Raw genomic sequence first — 25,142 nt, forward strand, 5'->3', positions numbered from 1 at the left:
TCACACGGTGGGTGAAGAAAATATTGATCCACACCAATAAGTTACAATCCGTACGTAACAAGCGGAACACATCCGGTTTGGTGCAATATTTATGATGCGCTGCAGAGAAAAAGGAAAAGAATTAGGACATCAATTTTGTTGCCGTCACATTGCCCAACTGCCAAAGGGTGCGATAGTAATAAGCAGGAAATTTCGGGCAACGACATGTTGAGGAGTGTTTGTTAGTAACAAGCGAACGACATAAAACATGCATAGATCAATTTTCTTAACTGCCCACTCTCGTGTGGCTTGACATTATCTACGATCAGCAAACTCAAATTCTGCCCATCGTCGACATGTGAAAAAGCTTGTTAGTTGCTCTCCCAAACCTCGAATTGCCGAGGTCAACGAAGGTGGAGAATTTTTATTCCGATTTATGTACTTCCGGATTTTTCTCTGACCATAAACATGCGATATTTGCCTGGTAAGTTGCTTCATTTTCAACGCTCTTATGACTCTTAGCACCGGCATGATTTGACCCTGAGAAGCAAAACTAAGTTCTTTCCGTTTCCGTCCTTTTTTTTTCTCCCCCAAAAAAGATCGACTCCAGCCCCAATTTGAACGAGCATCTGGAAAATCCCAAAGGAGCTTCCTTTCGAAGTCCGTCGGGAAGAATCGCACATAAATTAGTGTTTCTACCGTTCGTACTGTGCTCGCCGAGCGCACTTTGTTCGATGCAAAACAGAGCTCTGCATGCTCAGCGGATTGCGGATCGGTGCTGGGTATACTGTGTGTTTAAATTCGTGATATTAATTTTCGCTTTCTTTCTTTTTCTTCCGCCTTGTTTAGCGATCTTGGTGAGAGTTTTGGGGGCGGAAAGGGTCATCGAGAACTTAAAGTCTTTCCGCCATTCTTTATGGGTGTGTTGGGAACGTAGCCAAGATTCGAGAATAAGTCCCTACACACAGTGGGGAACGGGGACAAAACTGTTTTGAGATGGAGTTGCGGCTACACCAGTTGTAGGTGAACGATCTCTTGGGAATCGTTTGACCTGGACGTTCGTAGTTGGAGAAGCCATGGAAGCGTTGTTTGCTGCTTAATGAATGCCTACAAACGAATGTTTAACCTTTCCGCCTGTTAAGGTCCGAAACATTGTATGATCGTCGAGAGTGGTCGTGCGGGTGTTTGTTTAGTTTGTTCCTCTTTCGTGAGATTTATTGAGTGGTTTTCGAACGTTTGAAATACGTTCTAAGGCTATCTTTTATTTTTTAAAGGATAGATCCACATTTGTAACATTGGCACAAAATGGTTTCCTTCCCTGAAAATCCCTTAAACTGTTATCGGACAACTTGCTTCATACTCACTTTCAGCAGTTCCGAATTGGCCATAGCACTAAAACCGTCACAAACTTCCCATCAAACGAAGAGTAAAAGTGTATCTTGCCTGCTCCGGAAAGGAGATCTCAAACGCTTGCTTTATGTGTTGTTGTCAAACTCTCATTAAAAACACAATTCGCAAAAAAAGAAATGATGAATTAAAGACAAAGGCGTTGAATTTTAATGACAGTTGATGGGTTTTTTAAACTACAAGTTTCTGGTTCAGTTTTCATAGCTTCCTTCGTGTGTATTTTTTCTGTTAATGTGTGTAGCTTTTTTACGGCTCTGCTTTGATTAGTCAACCTTTTCCCGTGTCGGGTCCGTTTTAGGAAATTTGAAATTATAATGTCAAAACGGTGTCTCAAAGAGGGAAAAACAAAAAAGAAGGTGTACAATGAAGTTCATTCGCTTGATATAAAATTGTGCAAGCTTATCCATTGGAGCATGTTACAGAGATATCGAGCTTCCTTTTGGGGGCAACCATTTATTTTTTACCGTCCACAAAACGCCAAAGCTTACCAACGATCGTTTTGCTTGTGGGAGCAGTTCAAATGCTTCGTCGTGTTCAGTTGTTTAATCAGTGAACATGTGCTATTAACAATTTCTGCAAACTTTTGCACACATTTGACAACGTGTCAAACACGACCACTTGAGATAGGCGCGACTGGCTGATGGGACATTAGCACACACACGGCTAGCTGACACCTGCAATGAGTTTGTTTAACCTGCCTGCAACCAGCATACTTAGAAATGCATCGATGCGTCCAAGAGTGTCCTGTTTCCGATTCTTCTGTGTTGGTTCTAATAATTTACACCGATCGATGACCGATCGAGACACTGTTTGCTCACGCTCTCGAACCATGCCTGTTTGCAAACTTTCAGCCATGAAAACATTCAATCCTCTCCCCTGAATTTCCTAAACTGCGCCCAACCGCCAGACGAACGAACGGGGTTCTGCTCAAGCGTTACCCAAGACACGTCTGGCGTTTTGCACTGTTGATTCTACCCAACCGGCGTGTGCTTTGGCCTTTGGCCGTCGTCTCATCCCAGCAAATGACCACAAAGACACTCGCCTGGCGGGAAAGCAGCAGAACATGCCGCCTCGGGGGCATATTGGTGGTAATTCTGCTGCGATTTGGCGTCCCGTCGGCTTGGATCGTTTGCACAAACGAAGATTGAACACTGTGGACCGTTTATCCCTGTGCTGCTTGTAATGCCTTCTTGTGGCGTTCTTGTACCGGAATCTCTGATGAGAAGGCTTTACAATTTGCGCAATCACACACATACAGCGAAGGCACATATTGAAGTAAGCGCTAAATTTATGTTACGACACCTTCGGACCGCCAAACACACCCCGCACGCATACACCGGATCCATGTTCCCTTGCGGTCTGCGACGAGAAATATGAGTAATGTGCAATGAATATTAACGAAGGCGGCGGCGGAAACCAGAGAAACCCACTGTGCGCGTGTTTTTGTGTGACCGTGGGTCAACCGTTTTTGGTTGCATCCCTAGCATTGTGGAGCGTGTGGTCATCCGAAATGCGATTCGCCAAGTTCTGGATGACTGACGTGCTGGCTGTGCTATGAATAGCTTCTAGCGCTGATTAAGATTCCAGTCACCGAGTGTGGTTATGAGACTGGTGGCTTTCAGACGCCCAAAAATTCACCTAATGGTAAAGCGTTTAAATTTTTACATGTCTGTTCAAGATTGGGATAGTTTGTATGCCTTTGGTGTCTTTTTATATTTCAAAGTGGTTTGATGACTCACTCAAATTATGTTCCTGGGAAATCAGGTTTGATATTAAATGATTTCAGGTATTGATCTTGTTATAGAAAATCTATTAATTATATCTCATTATTCTCTTACTTTTTTCCAAATAATATAGATAATAATGTAATGCTTTATCTAATTCCTTATTAAATGTTTCATTTTGTTTAAGTTGTCAAAATGAATAACCAATCTAAAAGCAATAAGAAGCCTCCAATCACTCCCGACAAACACCATTTCGCCTGGAATGTCTTGAGCTCTACGAGGCAGAAGGCGAAAGCTATCCGCCCAATTTACATTGCTAAACTATTTATAAATATCACCCCGTTTAAAAAGTGACTCCTCGCTTGATACCCATTAGATAACTGCTCGAGGTCAGGGAAAGGTGGTGACCTACAGTTTTGTGTTTTCCATTTTCACGCTGCTCATTATTATCTCATATTGGTTGCAAAATTTCAACCCCTCGCATCAGACCTTCGCACATTCGATCAGCGTTTCGATTGAACAATGTTCGCCCTCTGTATCCAAATTCGTTTACTTTTGCTGATGTCTGACGTTTTTGATCACACGTTTGAGCTGCATGGCTTGTGGTGTGGTCCATGTGGTTAACAAAAAGTGTTAGATGTTAGATGCAAAAAAAAAAAAGCAGCAGCACCACAAAAAAGCCAGAAGCCTTCCAGTGGAAATCGTTCGACGGCCACGGCCATCGTAATCACTTTTTAACGAGCGACAGCAACAACTTATCCTCTTCCCAGATCTACGATATCGCGACGTACGGATACACAGTCGCCACGGATGACGATTTACGTCCGAATCGGCCCGTCGGTAGCAAAAACTTGGAGCAAATGAAAGTGAAATTTCTGCAAGTTAAGCTCCTCCACATTCTGCTTCTATCGTGCGAAGTATTTTTTTTTTGTTTTATGTCTACGTTTGTTTGTTTGTGGCCCGTTGTGTCCTCCACACAACCAACAGTGGTTCCAGTGTGAGGAAAGCCTGTCCGCCAGTACCGGGAATAGGAAACATATGATTAAGTAAGGCGCTCGGGGAGGAACCGCTTTCGTTGTTATTGGGCGAGACATCGTCCTGTGGTTGGTGGAATGTGTGTGTGTGCGCGCTTGTGGCGCACTATAAGCATCTTCGGGAAAGGGTCAGCGACACCAACAAAAAACCCGTACATTTTCCCGCGATTGAGCCTACTAGGAGTTCTTGCGGTTCGGAAAGAGGTTCTTGCACATGCCCGGCGTCTCAACATGTTTAATTCATAAGTGTGCGCCAAGCGCGCCTCTGGTCGTTGCGATGCGCAGCTTGGAAGCCGTACAGTATAATGGTAATGCTTCCAGTGCATTGCGCCAACGTTGGGGTTGTTTATGGGTTTTAATGACCAGAACCAGAAGGGCACGACTGTGTCAAAACCGTTCCACCAACCCGTGGTTCTACTTCGGACCACACTTGACTCTATTCCTGCCAACTGTTTCCTTCCATCCGACCAGTGTATACGGATGCCCTCAGACACTATTAGCCCATCATCACGCGCATGCTCTTGTCACGCTGTGGTCCGCTTGTGAGTGTGAAAATCCGGGTGTAACCGGACACACGTACCGCAACTTTCAGGGCTAGCTTATGGTGGGGTCGTATTGTTTTAATTATTTTCTCTTGATTTGAATTTGAAATCAAGTGCTCTTCCACGCCCCGGCTGAACTCTCCGGGTTCGATGTCTGTACACAACTCGCGTGTACGATATGCTCTCGGTTGAAGCGTTTGGTAGAATGGTGTCTTTAAATTCTTCCACTTGAGAGCTCGGTTTCTTTTAATAGGAAGATTATTTTTATGTGTAATCCGTGGTACTGTAAAGATATCTTTCTTTTTCATGGGCGGTTCTATTTGTGGTCAAAGTTTACCCTTTTTTATATTCGAATTTCCAAGGAGTATCGAAGTGGGTTTACGATGAGAAGAGATCGCTTCCTATTTTGTCTGATGAATAAAGTAGTATGTAATGTAAAAGAGTTTAGGCATTGTTTATTGAAAAATTTTAGACCCATATGTGTGTATCTAGCTTTACAATATTCAAGATTATTGTCTTAAAAATGAAAATAAATTCACGAAGACTGGAACATGCACAACAAATTCGAGATCTAGCCACTGAAAAAGAAAACTATTCAGCAAACTCGCACTCTCAAATTAGAAAGATTGAAAGTACCGAGCAAGTACACTTGAAGTCCGTTAAATTAATCTTCTATCTGTTTCTGTATGATCTTTGAACTGGCGTGAAGATGAATGATAGAAACGGGTTTACCCTGTTGACTGTCTGGGCTCAGAACCAACAACTCCACCTCCAATGCCTAACGGTTTTAGCTTCTAATGAGGGTTGCAAACTCGTTATGACTAGGTGTACGTCAAAAAATCAACACACACCACACAGGTTCGTGTGAGCACGCGCTCTGTGTAATTAGTCTAATCTTTAGTTAGCGACTCCGCGCGCTGCAACTTGTATCCCTTGCGGGCACGCAGTTCCGCGAGTAGTTCGCTTAAGAAAAAAATCCCACCAAAACGGGATGTGAACCGTTCTATTGGTCACAAGTCTTCCCACCAACCTGCCAGCCAAAGGGATGGACATTAGACGGCACATGTATGCTGTGTATGTGCGTGTAGACGCGTAGGAGAACCGTAACCATTGTTTGGTTAACGTATCCACCAGATCATCGAGCCGTTGGATCGTAACATCTTCATTTGGCGGTGCTCCGAAAGCAGTCATTTACGTTCACGCTTCCCACCACACGTCAGTTGTCATTTTGCCCTGGAGAGCGTCGTCGCCACATGGCGGCAATACACATGTCCGAACTGGTGACTCGTATGGGCAATGGAATGCGTTAATCAGAACCATCATTCAAGAATAGGAACGAAAAAAGAAAAGAAAAACCATGAAAGAGGTTGTTTTGCAGAGTTAAAAAAGGTAACACCGAGGAACGTGCCTGGTTACTTGATACTGCAATGCAACGCGAAGAATGATGTGATGTTGGGTCTTGGTTGGAGACCCTTACGGATAATGGTCGTGCTATTGTAAGCTGCACGTTGGCGTTAACATGCCAACTTTTGAGTGGGCTCTGATTGGAGTGTGATGTGTTAATAGCAAGGAACTAATTGTTGATTTGAGCCTTTGAGCCTTTTTGCATCCAAAGTCCCGTTCCCGTTCAAATAGATGAATGTCACACTGTGTAGCATCGCTTTACTTGGTACAACAATGCGTCATATTGATATTCCAAGCAAAACCAAACATAGTGCATCTTGAATGTCTTGAGTTCTCTTCCGTGGCTGGTCGTACTTTGTTAGTGTACCGAATGAAATTTTTGCCAAAGCTATAATCCATACCTCCCGAGGGAACATCCCATCGGGCAGGAATGCAAAGGAATGTGACTCCAACGCTAAACACAGACCGACAGCTCCGGTTTCCTAAGGCAATGTTTACATTGGGTTAACCTTCACTACGGACAACCGAACCCTATTTTAACCAGCATTTATTATTTATTTATTCCTAGCCGACTTGCAGTGACTTTAGTTTGCAGCAAAAACTGACAGACTGATGAATCAGCACAACATATGTTCGTCGGGTGGTGCAGCAGTCGTCCCCGGCAGAAGAGTAGCCGATACTGATAGCTCACCACTTCGCAGAGAAAATATGCGCTTAACCAGCTGGACGCACACAAACTTCAAGTTGAATTGCTTCTTGCGAGGAACTGGTTACGATCGCCCCGTGCGCCCAGTCAACTTCAATCGTGGTGAATCAATTAATCGCAAGCAGGTTCTTTGCCGGTGGAACCTGCTGGATCACCATTTCTTGATCCTCTCTGGTTTCGCTGCAGGTGACTTGTACAACAAACCCCGAAAAGGGTGCGCAGTAAAAGAGGAGAACAATTACACATTTGTTGGACGCCGATTTCGGTTCCGAAAGGGCACATCTTTCAGTGGGCGCAGTTAAAACTCATACTAAAACAATCGAATCACCAAACCAAGAATGCTTTTTTCCTGCGAGATGAGGCCTTTTCTTCAGTTACCTCATCTGCTTGACCTGCGTGTATGGCGTGGCGTTGAACTTTCGCACAAATCGCTTCTTACTCCACCTGGGAGAAGAGATGACTCCTGCCGCGTTATGATTCATTGAAGGATTTACATTCCCCGACACAAGGGGGCACAACGCAACTGCTGCACCTTCGATGAGCTTGGGCTTTGCTGCGATTCTGCTGCGCGTGGTATTCGTTTGCAAACGATGGGGGAGGCGGTTCTCGTGCTCTCTAAAACCGGGTTTCACCGGGTGCGTTCAATTATTGCGCGACTTCTTACGGTGCAGAATGCGATGCGAGCGATTGCATCAGCGATATATTTCTTGTGTTTTTTCTCGGGCGAATAGTGTTGTTTAATGCTTGTTCTTGTACCAGTTTATGCGTAGGATCTATTTTTACGATGTTTTTATTGGAGTTTCTTACTTCACTGAGAGAGCAGGAACACTAAAGTCACTTTACGACGGAAATATAAAATTAAAGGTCAGTGTTAATTTTTGTTCTGCTCCAATAAGACTCTACTAGTCCTCAACAGAACAGTCCTAATTGTCAAGCATGAAACACGAATGAACTGTGATGCTTATGGCCGTATACAATCAGCAAATTCTAAGAAATGGTCCTATTACCCTTTCTTGAGTAGCATAAACTTAATTGCCGTAATCAGTGACACAGAACTATCAATCTGGAACGGAGATGGCATATTATCAATCGCAGCTGCAATCTGTCGAACAATCACTCGAACCTCCTTCTTTCAGGTTCTTTCTATTTACATTTTCCCCAGCCAAGAGGCACCAGATTGAGCATCACTTCTAAGAATATATCGGTACACCTTTTGAACCCAAGCGTGCCAATTCAAAAGCGCATCTAGCGGGCGCTACGGGACCAATTTCGATTTGCTTTACGCTCCATGATCGTCGCACATCAACCGCAACATTTGCCAACGTTATCTCAGTGCGAAAGAATGCTTTGTGCGACCATCTTCCTATACGTAAGATGCGACCCCTGCGGGTCATGCTGAAGTTCTGCCCAGAACGCGTGCATTGATCTTCCTGTCTCAGTTGGCAAATATTAGCGAGAAGGTTCTCACGGAACGTCACAACATTTTCCACCGTTTTGCTGCACACATACACACAGACACACTGGTGGGCACACTGCTTCGGTCGGTTGTCCTGGGTAGTGTTTGAAAATATGAATAAATTACACCGACCGAGAGAAGAGTAGGCTGTTGCCCGAACAAATCACATCCCTTTTCGGTGTGGTTGGGCGTGGAGGTAAGGGAGTGAAACTATTTTCTCCATGGTGGCCAATTTTCCAACCCATCCAACGATCGTTCGATCACTGTCGCTAGACAACGGCCACCAGACAGAGGACACACACCAACCGATGGGTAAGCGATTAAGGCATCAACGCCGCACAGTTGGTGTCGTTGACTGATCGCGTGAGCATTGGTATGGAAAGCAGAAGTTTGTATGGCCGTTTCCTTTGCCTCTCTTTACCGCCTCACTCAATCCCGAGCTGGTGATCGAGCAGCCGGGGAATAGAAAACCGTATTCTAGATGAAGCGAAATTTGCGGCTAAGGTTAAGGTACCAAGAAGAGATCTACCGAGCGCAGCAAAACGTAAAAGCGAACATATGATAATTATCCCACCGCATTGAGCTTCCCTCTCCTGCAGCACCCTTCCCTTCCATCATCAACTTGTCTGTCATCTCCACCTTATTTGCTCCATTGATAAAAACCACATGTCTAGTCGTAAAGAGAAAAAATATTTAAAGATGAATGATCGCTTAATCTCTGTTTATGGCAATCGGTTTCGACATTTTACGGCCAGGGCGATGACGCGACAGGACGGGCGCGTGTGAGTGCGTTTGTGTTTTTGGTATGCAAAACAGGATTCTTTGCGGCAGAAGCAACGGGGTTTTGAACAGATTTGGCAGATGCTCTGTAGCCACCCGTTGCAGAGGGTTGCTGCCATACGGTCAATGGAATGAAAGGAAATGCTAAATTTGCTACATCATGATACATGAGATGCTATCCTTTCATTGAAGCGCTTAACGGTTGTAATAATAATGTTCTTCGACAGATGAATCGATGTTTTATTGCTCTTCTGGTAATGTGTTTGTGGTGGGTTCTGGGCGACAAAGAAAAAAAGCAGACTATAAGGGTGAGACGTTGTGAATTTATCAGCAAATATCAGATACCAATAAGTGGAACAAAATTGTGGTCCTCTTTTTGCCAGGATCGATTGGTGTAAATCTTGTTCAAAAGAAGCAATTTTAGAATTCTTGTCTGCAACATGTCTTGAAGAGTATGATGATGGAAATGTTAAATAAATTCATTTTCGAATACATCCAAGAAATCATTTCAAACATCGAACGAATAAGTACAATTAGTTGTATGCAAAAAATTGTAGCAGCCACGGTTGATCGATCTCAAGACACATCTCAACATGTATAATTAGTTCTTGTCAAATTGGCGTTCCCTTTCCCATCGATCGTACCATTTAAAGTAGGGAATGTAATGACTTGCAAAGCATATCTTCAAATCAGCTCACACAAACATCCATTGACTTCGTTTTTGAGCTACCTGATTTTGAGGAACTGGAACCGAACAATTCCCTCTTATGGAGCTGCGCATCGAAAGTGATGTTTGATGCCACACTCAAACAACAACAAAATACCATCGGAACAAGCGATGTTCAGTAACGATTACGTCTTTCTCTCGTCGCGTTCGATGGTCTCTCCCATTTCGCGTTTATCAATTGACAGACACGCTGCCATTGACGGTGGTGATGCGAACAAATCGTATGCAAAATCATCATCAACCAGTAGGTTGTTATAAAATGTGCCCCAAGCGACACCTGAATGCGTTTCGCGGGATCTCACAAGATCGCTTCAGTTTGCTCGAGTGTGATCGAGTTTGGAGAGGGTTTTTTTTGCCCAATGGTTTTCGCATCATATCCGCGTATCGTATCGAGGATCGCCCCACTCGAGCGTATGCGTTTGAATGTCATAGGCGCTTGCGCTATCGTTTGACACGTTCCCGATTTGAATGAAGCATAAACATGGTAGCCGTGAAATGGCTTCTTCTGGTGTTCGTTTATAGCTTTGAAATGTTTATGCAAAACCGACTTCCTGTCGCAAGGGTTTGGCTGGGACCGGGAATGGGGTACGAAAAAAAAGCAAGCCCCATTACTAATTTGCATATGAAAACGATGGCGATCGGACGACCGGTGGCGGCAGCAATACAACCCCGCCATCAGCTGATGTGAAGGATGAAGCGTGCGAAACATAGCAAAACATGCTTTTTCTTCCTGTCCACCCGCTCTACACCACCTTTCCTTGACGTGCTCTTCACAAGAGTGTGAACATGTATGTTAGGAAGGCGTTTTGGTTTTTGTTGTTTTCTTTTGCTTGCAAGCCGAAGAAATATGGCCACTATTAAGATTTGTCGAAGTGCGTCCCAATCGAAGGAGACTCTCCATAAACGCTAATGGAGCCACCGGGCTTTGGAGTCATATCTCTATCAGGAGCACCATTCAGAAGCACCCAATGAACGGGTAAAGCGATACACACCCGTTGAGTTGCTTTGTGGTGACTCGTTTTAGACTCCATCCGCTGTTTTGATAACAAAACGCAATCGAAAATCGCAGCTTTTCATTTTTGCAACTCTGTGTATATGTGTTTCGTTTAGCTTACGAATATGCTGATGAGCTGTTGGGTGGATGTTTTATGAGCGAGCATGGTGAATATTTGGTCGATCGGGTGGTCTCACCATTTCTGCGTCTCTTTTCCACCGGGATAATAGTCCATGTTTTAAACATCTGTTGCCGGTGAACGATGAAATACGACCATAAGCATAACAGCAAATCACCAAACGATATTACCAAGCAGTGTGCCCTCGAGTGGTGTGCTGTGGTAGAATGGTTTTCTCACGGCACTCGCACAACACTAACCTAACGCGATTTGATAACTTCTCGCGGAAGGATGTACTGAATGGTAGAAAGATGGAGAAAAACAGTTAAATGATGGAAATGGAATGGTCAAAAGGTCGCGCGATAAAGTCTGGTGCCGGTAACAATCGGTATCAATTATTGGCAATCCATGTGCGATTTGACCTGTGTTCTTTTGGGTGATAAATTTAGTTTTTGTTCGCATAGTCAGAAAAAGGTCCGTCGCTGGCAGTGTCTGTTTTTTTTAATGCCAAATCGTGGATGATTAAATATTACTCTTCTACGTTTCGGTAACGTTCAAATTATTGAGACGAATTGTGTATTACATTTCTATTCCAATATTGTTTGATTGATAACTGCTTTGACGCATATGATACGCGTCAAAACGTCACAACGTATAAAGAATGTTCAGATTTAAGCTTTAGCCACACATGTAGGCAATCAAACTGGCGCGCATGGTATCTTTTAGCTGTCATTCGTAGTTTGTTTGCTAAGAACGATGAAGGAATATCGCGACTGAGTAGCAAAATTATTTATTGCAAGGTAAACATCCGGACAACATATTTTGGCGCTTATAATCCCATAGGGTGAAAAAAAAATCATTCCGACCATCCGTCAGTACCGTGACCTTCAAAGGAGACTCCTTTAAGAATCTCGCGCGAATCGGGAGGCCGCGATCGGCCAGAATGTCAGCAGTCACCAAGAGCAGTCAGTTGCAAAATGGAATCATCGAAAAAGGGATCGCTCGATCCGGAAGACCGCTGCTTTCCTAGGTTTATCGATCGAAACTGCGCCCAAAGTACCCAGAAGAGGGTGGGCAAAATCAAACATTTATTGTCTTGTAATATTGATAAGGAGTCTTTGATGGAGGGAAGAAAAGGGTGTTGAAATAATGTTCAAATGGATCAGCTGAGTTTGCCAACGTTCTACCGATGGTGAGCATTTAGGACAACTTTAAGAAGGTATTTTCCAATATCAGGGACGAAATGCTAATGAACCAGGTGCGTGCGATTTTTTTTTAGAAACATCTCAAGCTTGTCATAAAGCATAAAGCGAGGAATACGTCCAGATTATGTGCTGCAAGTTTTCTGAATATTCAATACTTCAGTAAAAATTGAAAGAGAATCCTCTACTCTGTATTTTTGGTTCACGGTTTCGTTTTCTTCTTCCGGTTTCATCTGAAAGAGAATCCTCTACTCTGTATTTTTGGTTCACGGTTTCATTTTTGTCCTACATTTTGATGCTCTGAATAATTTGTAAGACTAGATGGATGATGTTCATTCCGCGAGACATTTTGCAGTTTAGCAAACAGCTAAAATGCGTATGTTTGAGAAAGAAATCTTGCTACATTCTGTAGATGATATTAAGAAATTCAATGCAATTCTCCTCAAAGCACTTGATTTTAAATGGTCAAAGAGTTTTTTTTTAAGTAAGCGCCTCACTGTCAGAAAATTATTTCCTCCTTTTGAAACATTTTAAAGAGCAAAACAACGTGTTGCAATTACAAACAAAGTATGAGTTTCATTTTAATCGACCACTTTACAACACGAACTTATTTCATTGATTAACACTGCACGTTTACTTCAAGTTAACTCTTATTTCTTCCTTTTACTCCCAAGACACACACACACGCTTTCTTCGTACACGGTCGCACCCCACCAGCTGCTTATGACGTAAATCTGGTGCATTTCGAGTGTGTGAAAGTAAAATCGCGTGAAATTTTGCGTGATGAAGCACGATGGGTTCAGCGATAAGCAATCTTTTGCAATCACCAGAAACACTGCATAAAACTAGTCCGAATCCAACACACCATGAGCCGCGTATGTTTTCCCATGCCTCACGATCATAAGGAAACTGTGGCTTCCACTCTTTCCCATTTCCCTACTCGGTCAACCACTATTTCGACGTCACGCACGGTGCGCGGTCACTTGATTAGATGCAAATTAGTGGAGAGACCGGAGAGCTAGGATTGGATGATAAAACATAAAGATTGCGCCAGATATGTCTCCGGTTGGCACACTAATCGTGCATCGTGCGCATAATGTCACTGCTGGTCCCGGTGATGTAGGTGATCCGATCGTGAATCGTTAGGGAGTGTGTGTGTGTGTGTACACTCTCATCTGATCAATCTGAATGCCGTGTGTGCGTTTGTATGTGATGGATCGATGGCAACCATAATTAGGGCGGATATAAATATGCTCCGTTTTGTACGGCGACAGGCTGATAACTTCCACCATCAGGCTCGGCCCCGGTAAATGAGCGGCAAACGACGATCGGCCAACATCAGCAGCATCAGCTAAACGGAACGAGGATTTCAAGTGGGAAATAATTTATGGGACGACGCCCCAATGATATGGGGCGGAATCGGGAACTGCTGCTGATCACTATCACAGCGCAAAGTGTGGCTGTTAATGCGCATGTTTAGTAGTAAATGTCCGTAAACAACAACTTAGCGTAACTGAACATTTTCTTTCTTGTTTCTCTCTCTCTCTCTTTTGATCGCAGGTGAGTGCTACTGACAGACTAACTGGATTGAAACTCTTCCGTATGAAGCACACGTATCATTGTAAGTAATTATCATTTAGTTCGTATTCTTCAATTCAGATTCAAAAGAGACTTTACTCTTCTCTATAAGATTGATTATTTTTAATGAACTGTTAATGACATTTTAAAGAGCTCCAAATTGCGCTTATTGATTGATACGAATGAATCCAATCGCGACCCACGAAGATAATACACCGTTGATGTTCACCTCAAAGACCGCCAACTGTGCCGAAAGGCATGTGCGGTTGTTGTTTAGACGTCATGCGGTGGCAACCGTGGCCACTTCCGAAAACAATTCAGTAGCGCCCGCCCGAGCGCTCAAATCTTACGCCAAAAAGCCGCCTCAATAGTGCTCCGCGCTCACCCTCACCTCGAATGAATGCCGATAATTGTCGTGCTTCCGCTATCACCGGCAACCGATCGCAACAAATAATCCGCGGAATTTGTGCGCCTGACGATGAAAGCGATACGAATCTGCAATCGCACGTACGCGCAGGCGCGCAAGGGTGCTGTGTGCGTGCAGGAAGTCAGAGTCGGATCACGCAGAGCCTGTCTCACAGCTCTAATCGGACTGTGCGAATCGAAACGACGTCTCCACCGAGCGAGCGTGCGGAATAAAACAGTCAATGAATTTTCGGCAGCATCGCCTGCAGGGGGCTTGGCTGCTGCTGCCCAAGCAATGCCACAAAATGTTGCTGCCCAAATTGGAAAGTGTGAAAGTGTGCAAGGAGCCAATTTTCTCGCAGATCCCTAAATCCCGGAAACCTTCCGTCGCAGCGATGGAAGCTTTTTATGCGCGAGTACACTGCTGCAGCAGGGAATTGATTCTTTAATTGCTTCACGTATCGATCCACCGCCACAATTTCGGGCGACGGAAAACTCACGAGGACGAAAGCAAGCGAGGGGCCATTGCAGAGGAGCAAGCTATTGCAAAACTCGACTGCTTGACACACCGCGATGTCTGGAGCTGCTTGATTAATGATGTTTTAATAGAGAAATTTCGTCAGTCAGGCCTCCAAACGTACCCAAATTCACGTTTTACGTGCAAGGGCAAGGATTTGATTAATCACTGTTTAGAGCTGATTAGAATAAACACGTCGCTTTGTTGATGTTTGTGGTTGAAGGGCCGCTATGCGGTTTATGCGATGCTGCAGGAAACGAAAGTGAACTTGTTCGATTTTTTGGAGGATGGTCGATGGCCGCTTCTGCTATTTGGCGAAACAGTTTTGATTAATGTCTACTCGGCGAATCGGTTTGATGAATTATTTTTGCACATTGGTCGAAAGTTTGTTTTCATTAATCTCATTATGCGAATGGAGAGCAAGTTTTTCTTTGACCACGTGTATTGCATGAAGGCAATGAATTCAAATTGATTGAATTAAAATTTTCAATCATTTGATACTTAAGTTTTATTCACTTTTGCTTTCACTCGTCGGAATAGGAGAAATGATCTATTTTTGGCGTACCACATGATTGCCCGTTTATTTTGTGGTCGTTTTGCATAATATATTGTGTGCTGTCTTGCATGATTAATTGCTTGTTTTCCTGTAAACTTCTTGCAATTCTCTATTTGGACAATTTTGGCTATTTCTAGTTTATTTTTTTCTGATATATTTTCTTCAATTCTTTCTTGCCTCTTATGTTCACTGTACTTATTTATCTTTCTTTTTTTGTTTTTGATTCGTTGTTTTCTTTATTTTATTTGATTTCATTTGGATTAGCTGTATCATCCTTTTCGTTAGTTTAAAAATCTCTGCAAATTTTATGTTTTTTTCTGTTAAGAAAGCTGATAGTAAATTGAATCGTAAGACATAGTTTGTTTTATTTGGACATAAATTTAAGAATCAAAGAAAAAACCGAAGCACAAAATATTAACTATTATTCAAAGTTTTAAAAACTACTGTAACTAAGCCTAAGAACAAAAAATAATACAACTGTTAATCTTTGCTATTTAATTATTTTATTGCTTTCAGCAATCAACAAAATACTCTAACATTAAAATAAAATCTTCAAGTATTGCATAACGTATAAGCTTGCAAGTCAACATATCAGGAATCGAGTCATTTTATTATAGCACATAATTGTGGAAAATATTGTGCATGAACATCGGCGCAACACAACAAACCACAACCAAACATCACAACAACGATCACCGTAAAACGTTCAGCCCATTTCACCCCTACGGGGTCACCTAGGGGAGGGACTTCCAGATGAAAGTGAAATTGCTTTCGCTGTTAGCGCTAATTTTCAAACCCACCCATCCATTTTTGGTGAACTAAGTTCAAGGTTTCAAACGTTGAGTCTGTTTCGGGTGAACTGGTTGGAATTTCGCGCACCCCTAGTCTCTTTTGCGATGTGTGAAAGGAACGTTAGGCGGTACATTACATCCAGCTTTCGTATCGCTGCTTTTTTTTGTAAACAAGCAATTTACAACGAGTGCTTTATTTCTTCAAATTTATCTGGGAGAATGTTTTTTGCGCAATTGTACGGCTGCTCATAACTTGCAAACACTCGTTGTGCTATCGATTTTTTCCTTACTCCGATGATGGAGACGAACTGTATGTAGAGACAATCGAAAGATGTCTAACACATTTGTAACGCTTCGTATCATCACGGGTGCACCGGTCAGGAAGAGACGTAGATCCGTCGAAGAGCGGATGAAATTATATCTTCGCGCTGTAATTTTTAGCTTCCCGGTGGGTGTGCTGCTGATGGGTGTTTTTTTGGAGGCGTTGCTGTTTTTTGTAACTTCTCTTTTTTTTTTCTTGGCAATGTTTTAAATTATTGACTTGATATGTGCTCACAACCATCTCAACGTATTGCAAAAATCAAAATGCTGCAAAAATGCTTTACTGAAGGAGGGGATTTTTTGCCTGTCATTCAAAAGCTAAAAACAAAAATAAGGAACCGCCTCAATCAAAACGCGCTAATCGTTGAACGGGCAAAATAGTTATTGTGAGATCATAATCACGATTGCAGTTTTGCTCGACATATTTCTCCCAGCATACACGGCTTGGTTCCACCCTTTTAACGTATCGATTTGACATGCATGACGATGCATCGTAAAGTGCATTGCAAACAATTAAATCAAATCACCCTCGTAAGCCCTTGAACTTTGGATGCAGGATCGTTCACAAAATTGTGCATTTCATTGCTGTCCAAAGAAGCTTGTATTTTCTTCGACAGGCGCACGAATACACTAGGAGAGAGAAAGAGATAGAATAGAAGAAGGAAAAAAACCGGTACAAAATAGTAAACGTTTGCACCACGACCGCTCACAACCAATCAACACTGGTATTGATTGCGCTTTAACGCAATCCATTCGCACCTGGCACACTCATTAACCGTGGATAGCATGCCTTCTAGGGTGTGCTTACATTTCTGCACTCACCCCGAAAAGGGTGTCGAACTTTAATCGAACGACGATGATCGTTACAAGGTATATTGCTTACATGCCGACGATTCTGACAGCCGACTTGCGACAGGCAGACGGAAAATGGGCTGAATAAAAATTCATTTAAACTCCTGTCGACAAATATGGAAAATTACTTCGAGCTTGGGTGCGTTCATTGGCCTTGGTTACTAAATGCATCGACCAGGTACTAAAGACGTACTTTTGGGCTAATGTTAAGCAATGTCAGGTGCTTATTTTCACTGCAATTCAAGTGTTCATTATTTTTGTTACAACTCTTATCCTTGGTTTAAAATACAGGAAAAATATGTCGTTTAAAATATAATAAGAACAAAACAAACGATTCACGAGTAAAACATGATAAAATAAATTATTTTTGCTCAATAATTAATGTTGTTGTTTTAGTTGTTAATACGATAAAAATTTAAAGCTTTATTGCGTTAAAGCTTTTTATAACTGTTCTGCTGTATGGAAGGTTTGCCAGTTTGCAACAAGTTTATAATTATTTATAAATTAATTTTATATAATTATTTTTTAAATTATTTCCATTTTAAGGGTATCCATACACTATTTTGATTGATATCACTTACACTTAAAAAAATGTAAGTATGTGCTTTTATCAAAGTTCTTGATGATAACCAATTTTTATTTTAAAAAAAATAGTATTTTCTATTTATTTTAAATTTAAATAAAAAATTAGTTTTGCTAGAACATAGTCTGCTTGTTAAAATTGTTTAAACCTTTAAAACCAAGATCGGATCCTTGAAGAAACGTTTGGCGTAATTTACTATACTCGATCGTTAGATGTTAATTTTTCCACGCTCACCCCTCAAAAAAAAAAAAACCTTTGAAGGTGAATGACACCGAATAGTCATTCCCTGCCTGTCACACAACCTTCCTAGCCAGCTCGGGGACCATCTCCCTCCGGGCCAACGTTCGTAGTGGCCGTTGGCGTAGAAAATTAGGTTTTAATGAATCGTTTCGATTTCATTTTAATCACGGGCACCGTTTGCTCCACACCAATGCCAATGTCACCTGACGCTGATGTGACATGTCCACCATCGTTCGGTTGCGTGCGTGCCGAATAGTATATCCCAAAACCTGTGTGGGTTGGGTTGCGTTTTCCCTCAAAAAACTCGGAACCGAAAAAGCAGCAAGAAGAGGGAACTTTTCCTTTCGATGGAATGCTTCCCGCCACAATTGGGCGACCGGTGAATCCGCGAAGCGCAGAAGCAGCGAGAAATAATAATCCGTAATCACTCAAAGGCTAGCCGGTGTCGGTGAGATAGTCGATTAGATGAAACCGAAAGTAACTTGCTTCCACTGTGTGTGCGTGTGTGTGTGAATGGGTGTTTCTTCTTCTTCGTTTTATTTTTCGTACGTTAGTTTGATCCCACATCGCTACCGGCCATCCGTCGCCACCATATTTTCTCCACTCATTTTCTCTTGCCCCGCACAGATTACTACCAAAATGACGAGAAAAGCTACCTTTAGCACACTAGTCTACGCAAGTGGAAGAGCAAGGGGATAGCGGGGAAAGGAAGGAGAGAGAGGAAAAATACGTATGAGCACTACATGCACACACACGAAAACTTTCCGGATCGCGAAGAGTCCATCATCATTAGCTACGCTAATGCAAACTCCGCTTCCTTCCCGTGTGGTAGTCGTCATCGTACGATCAAAAATAAAAGGACAGCAAGAAAAAAAATGTACAAACACAAATCCGGATCCGTATCCACGGACGATTCGTGGTAGGATCGAGAGCAGGATAGGAGGGAGGGACGATTTACTCTTAGGATTTTTCGGAAATCGTAGTTAGCTTGGGAGCAGGCGGTAGCCGGAGGAAGCGAGTGGTGCGAGCTGAGCTCTTGTAGCCGCGAGGAGTTTTTAATTTTCACTGCCAAAAATTGCTATAATTCAACTCGATTATCAAATTAGAGGGTACATGATACATTGGCCGTAAACCCCTGCGGACGGGTTGAGCAGCAGTAGGAGTAGTCGTAGTGTAATGCTTTTTTATGTTTGATTTGATTACCCAAAGCCAGCTCAAATTGATCGTAGGCGAAATGCATCGGGCAAGAAGGAAGTAAGGCCGGCATGTCACTCGTACAGTAACGAACATCACACACATCGCACTGTGCTTCAAACGAGCGGCCTTCACGTGTGAAGAGGAAAAATATTGACGAAAGAGTTCAATGCCTCACTATGAAACTGCAAGCGACGAACCCCACGATACGTAGTCAACGTGCCCTAGCGAGCGTATGTATTTTTAGTCAACCTTTAGAATGTGAATGTGATGGGTCAGATAGGAAATGAGAGTCATTTTTTACAGGCAAGATACTTTAAAACTCGTACAGCAGTATAGTTCGTGGTGACTGAAATGTCAACGCAGTGGGCAGACTATTGATCGAAAAAGCAGTTTTTTCGTACGAACTAGAGCACAAACAAAGCAGTCAGTAAAATGTGCGTTGTACGAAACTTAATCAAGCGAGACGATGCTCCCGATACGTGTGCTCTATCTAGTCTTCTGCAGTTTGGGTGTGGTGCATCGAGGAGAACAAACGAACCGCCGGGCATGGCATAAAAACTGCGCCATAATTGTATCACGCACACACTAACGCATTAAATAAAAAAAAAAAACTGTCATGAAGAAGCGTAACCCTAACCGTTAACGGGTCGATAGAACGATTGTATGGAAATGATCACTTTTTGTTCACTGTTCGCGGACAATTCTTGCTCGATCGAATGATTCGATCCGAGGGTTTTTTTTTTTGCCATGCTACCGTGATGCCACGGAATGGTGTGGAAAATTATGTGTCGTTGAAAATTGGTTGTCTATTAGTGTCAAGGCGAGAGACCGCGTGCGTACTTATACTCGCCGATGCTCGACGAAGCTCACCCACGCTGTCAGGTACGGAGCACGCGTTCCAGATCATAGGTTGATTTGATTCTAGCAAGGTGCGGCGTTTTAACGCAACTAAGCGAAGCAGTCTTGCGTTCCACCACGGAGAAGTTGGTGAAAATCGGCCAAAATTGCAATGTCGTGCGGAGGCCGCCGCAAAGAGGTGAACAGTATTTGGGTCAGGCACCGTAATCAGCTTCCGTTGATGTTGATGCGGAGTGGAAATTGCAAGATGATCACGGTCAGACGACAACAAAACGCGGTTATAGCTCATCTGTTTTTTTGTTGTCGCATCCACAACCTTGGCCCGGTGAAGAAGAGCTGTAATGAAGTCATCATAGTGCGGGTAATTTGGGTTTGCGTTTCGCGTACGATCAAGCGCAACAGAAATCGCATGTTTCGGGTACGCGTGTTTGCCCTAGCTCGTAGTGATGACCTTAATGTCACAGGTTTGCAAAAACCTGCCTTGGTGTTATTTGGTGGGTAATTTAAGGGCAAAACACAAACGGCAATCTTTTATGCTGAGGAATCGGCCAAGATTGTTCGGAGACATAATGAGTTTATAAAGAAGCAATTTTAATAGATCGCAAGCGTTTGAGTTTTTTTTAAAAAGATTTAAAAAGCTATACAAATAATAACTTTCTTCCTCAACAATTACCTAGAAACTCCTGCTTTGTCAACTGATAACGAATGCGGGACGATTAAAATGCAAACACCCGGAATCTCCTATCTCTCACGCTGTCTAAGCTCCCGGAATCAAACCGAACTTCACCCTGGCACGCATTGAAAGTGAAACCATCGAAAGATCGTTGCCACACAGGTGAAGCGATAGAAAGTGATATAGATCCCTCTGAACCGGTGCGTCCGGTAGTGTTTCTTGGTGGGTCCAGTTTCCACCAGCAAATCACCCAGCGTTGGCTGCTTTCCCACTGCTTGCCAAGCCCTTGAAGGTGTTGGTCCCGCCTTCACACGAAACCCTTTGCACGCTTCAGCAATCCGCGTTGATGCATTGGCTCTATGGATGCAGTCCAAAGAAGTGAGCAAAGGCCCACATCTATCCATCAATCTGCCATCAGGCAGAGATGCATTTGATGTTGGAGTTGAAAAATCGGTTCAAGGTTGCTACAGTTTCAGATTACCCCGAACTGCGTCATTCAATCGGTCAGTGTCGGTGTTCTCGCCGATGCTTCGCTCCACCTTCTCTAATGGAATACAACGCACAAGTAAATAAATAAATGCTCATACATAAACATTATGCTGGCGGGATGGTTGCGCTTGGGCGTGGAGGTTTTAACAGTTTTTTTATGTCAATGAACTTTTGCGATGATCAAAATTATCTTTCTTTGTAGCGTGCATAAATGGGGGAAGCGTTTAAAAAATAAAACTTTTTATAGAATCACAGGCCTCCTTTTTGTAGAATTATAATGATAAAAGATAATTATTTTTTGTGATTTTTGGGATGAGATTAAAAGAAGACCCACGAGTTTAAACATAAAAATAAGTGTTCTGCGAGAGTATGCCACTTAATGATTAAATATATTTGGTGTAAAATAAACTACATTATACCAAACTCGTGGTTTTATATTTGCGAAACCTTTCATGTGTAAATCATTCAGTAAGAGCAATTGATATTACTAGTGAAAAATATGTGTTTGCTGGTAAGTGATTGACGTTGATAAAATCTCAAACGATGTCAGCAACGATTGAATTATTTTTAAACTTCTTTCGTAGGACCTTATGAACGCTCTGGCCAAGACAGAGTAGTAAGCTAGACCAATAGGAACTCTGGTATCTCCTAGAAGAGAGAAGAAGAGAGCTAGAAAAATAATATATGTTTTTTATTTAATATGATCTATTGAGTTTTTCCACGTAGTATTTGTCACATATCCAGAACATCTTACCCAGAGCCTGTGAACAATCTTTGTTTCTATTTTTAAATTAAAAGCATATGTTTGCTTTTGTTGTTTTGAAAGATTTTTTAAGTTTTAATACAACCAGCTCTTTCTTTGAATGAAGAACTTTTGTTGCACTTTACAACATTTGCTCATTGAAATTGATAATGCTAATATTTTTCGCTATTTTATTTTATTTTCAAACCTAATCATCGCGACTCGTTCGCAGACACATTTTACTTAGCGAGAACATTCCCCCCCCCCCCCCCCCCCTTTGATTCACATTGCCTACGCTTTCACAAATGGACGCCCCCGACAACAGCAGTATCGCCCGAGAAGCCCGAACCACCGTGGGGCTTATCGTAAATCTAAATTAGAAACATTCCCACCCTTTGGCGGCTTCGAACGACAACCGTCGCCCGCCACACGGCGGCGTGGGGGCCATCTTCCCGCGAAACATTTTTCATCCAACCATTTATTAAAAGAAATGATTATCACCACCCAACGGCCACAGGTCGGCTGGCTCGATTACCATCCTTTGGCTCCTCGGTGGCACCAGCAACAAATTAAAACTTATCGCACCGCAGATCGGTAAATAAATTAGCGCCACCTTCGCGCGAACCATACCACGAGCTGAGCTGAGTGGAGATCAAGTGAGTGAGGCGGTGGGGGGGGGGGGACTTTTCCAGTACTGCAATCTGCATCCAGGAAACGTAACCTGGAGCAGTTTGTGTGGACTACCGAGTGCACAATATGAGTATTGGAGCAGGCACACCGTTCGAGGGGCGGCTGTTTTTCATCGGCGTGTTAGAATACCAGGTTGGTGGTGTATGAAAAAGGATGACGAGTGTTCACATGTCACAGACGTTCACAATGCACAAACGCTAGAGCTAGCAATGAATGCAGGGAGGAAGTCAACGAAGAGCGTGTCATTTACTTTGCATTGTGGTGTGGAATGGATCGGAAGAGGATTATCATAAATTTGTAGCATAATTCGTTAATTGAATGTTGCTGCAGCGGTATTGGGTTTCAGGGTGCCTCTCCATCAAGCAATTACTAAGCAATGCATATCGTCGTGCAGTTGTGAAGCTACTGGCAATGAAGTTTGATAAACTGCATGGGTTGGGAGAAATATGAATAAATATTTAATTAGAACTAATTGTAGAATCCGATCCATATGATCGTTAATAATGCTTTGTATTCAATTGTTGTCTCATTATCATCACGACTTGGTTAGTAACATACCAAATGATTTATTTGTCGTATTCAAACAAGAAAGACAGTTTAAATCAATTCAAATCGATGATTGATTTTAATAGGCTTTTAAAATTAAAACGCTCTTTCATGTTGGCTGCTACTAACATAAACCGGGTTCATTCAAAATGGTTCGTTTATTCATACTAGCTCGCACTCTAAATGGAATACTCCTACGAATGAGTTGATCGTAAATTTACAAATTTTATCTGTCAACGCGCACTAGTGACCTAATTTGGTGTCAACTCCCCAAAACCCATCCCATCTTGAAATCAATGCCGTACGACGTTCGAGAAACAGGACAGAATAGGCCCTCCGTTGCTACTGCTCAGGTTAGATGCAACGGAACAGAGCCATCGTAGCGGTCCTGCTTTTTTTTTTTTCATCTTAAAACGACCATTCGAGATTTTTATGAACGTTCAGTTTAATTTGTCATCCATTTCCACAAAGTCCTAGTGCCCCGTAAACAACGGGGTGGCCCCTAGTTGTGGCGAGTATTTGATATTTTATGAGTATTTGATTGAATTTGTTACCACAGCGACACGCATACGTATGGATGTTTGTGAAGGAACGGATTGAAGCGAACGGCATCTTTTAATGGTTACAGAACTCGGTCAACCATTTTTCTCGAGGTGAGATGATACCGGGGAGGCCACGATGTAGAGTCGCTCAATTTTAAGACAGTGCATCACGTGTGCGTGGGACGAGACCTTTTTTGTTATGTGTACACGTGTGTCGCCATGCGTAAGAATGGTGCGCTCATGCCGTTGCCGAGCAATGAGACAGCATGTAAACAATCATCTTGCTGTTGCCGCCTCCGTTCCCGGTGTCCGTGAACATGGTTCGAAACAAATGACTTTTCAGTCGTTCGGTGATAGGTTCGAGATTTGCTGTGTACGGTGAGGATTGAGGGCGGTTCGGTTGATTATGCTTGAGGGGTAAGTGTGTAAGATGGATGGGGGTTAGTAATATCCGGAGAGAATTATGCAATGAAAGCATATGGCCAACATGCAGAACTTCCGGTGGAGTAAGTTGTTTTTCGTTTTTGGGTTTGTCTTATAGCGAGCAGATCATTGCAGGCATTCTAAAATGTGTCTTATCTTGCACAATCTGCTGGCAAGGTTAGGAAAAGTATTAATCACAGCTCAAACTTCACTTTCATTTTTTATTTCACATGTAGTTTAGTTAAACTTAGAAATATTTGGGATTTTTCTTCCTCTATTTCTCGAGATACGTTTTGCTACAGTACGTTATTATCTGTTGAGAATTCTTTACTTCTTTGGTCGAGGTGACCAAAGTTATTTGGTTATTTGTAAGCTTAAGATATATTGTTAGCAATACGGCCTGGCCATTCTTTAATCATAAAAAAATCTAGTATTATGCATTTTTTGAGAATTTTTAGATTCTTTTCTAGAGTATTTCAAACTTTTTCTGGCAAACATCCCATTTCAAAGTATATTTTCTTTCTCTTATGCTCTGGCATGTTCGGTTTTTATTCATAATTAAGGCCAGGCGGTATTCCTTAAAAGCGAACATGCTCAGTTGTATTATATTAAATTTATTGCAGATATTTCTCTAATGTTTTGTTCCGTAATTGATACATTTCAAACGATTCCAAATTTATTTCATGATCAATATTTCTACAAACAAACGGTGAGCGAACGAACCACATCTCATTCCAGCTGTAATTAAGACAAGCAGCTGCAGAATTCCATTTTAACCTGTACTGAAAACCAGCCAATCTCGCGTCAAAGCTTCAGCAGCACACACTTGCAGCTATTATGATTGCATTTTCAAACGTACCTTTACCGCCAGAGAATGGGAAACCCCACACTGGAATGTCATATCCATAAAGCACTAAGAAGGGACATACTCGATACAAAAAAACTAGTAGCAACAGAACCATTAACTCGATGCTCCCGCAATCTATCGAACCGCTCCGCCAAAGACGGTGCGGTTTGCCTTGGAAAGAATAGCGAAGCAATGAAAAGTGGAGGAAAAACAGACCTG

General features: G+C 42.5%; 2 protein-coding genes across 2 annotated transcripts in view; both read left to right on the plus strand.

Moving 5' to 3' along the window:
* LOC126561997 (esterase B1-like) overlaps positions 1–24,120 on the plus strand; it is a 474,259-nt gene extending 450,139 nt beyond the window's left edge. The window contains exon 8 of the mRNA XM_050218400.1: positions 24,111–24,120. The gene's annotated coding sequence lies outside the window, so the exon portion shown is untranslated. The remainder of the gene's footprint in view (positions 1–24,110) is intronic.
* The window catches only part of LOC126561329 (uncharacterized), a 202,890-nt gene that overhangs the window by 91,349 nt on the left and 86,399 nt on the right, over positions 1–25,142 (plus strand). The window lies entirely within an intron of this gene.

The sequence above is a fragment of the Anopheles maculipalpis genome, chromosome 3RL (genome assembly GCF_943734695.1).
Source record: "Anopheles maculipalpis chromosome 3RL, idAnoMacuDA_375_x, whole genome shotgun sequence".
In the NCBI taxonomy this organism is placed as follows: Eukaryota; Metazoa; Arthropoda; class Insecta; order Diptera; family Culicidae; genus Anopheles; species Anopheles maculipalpis.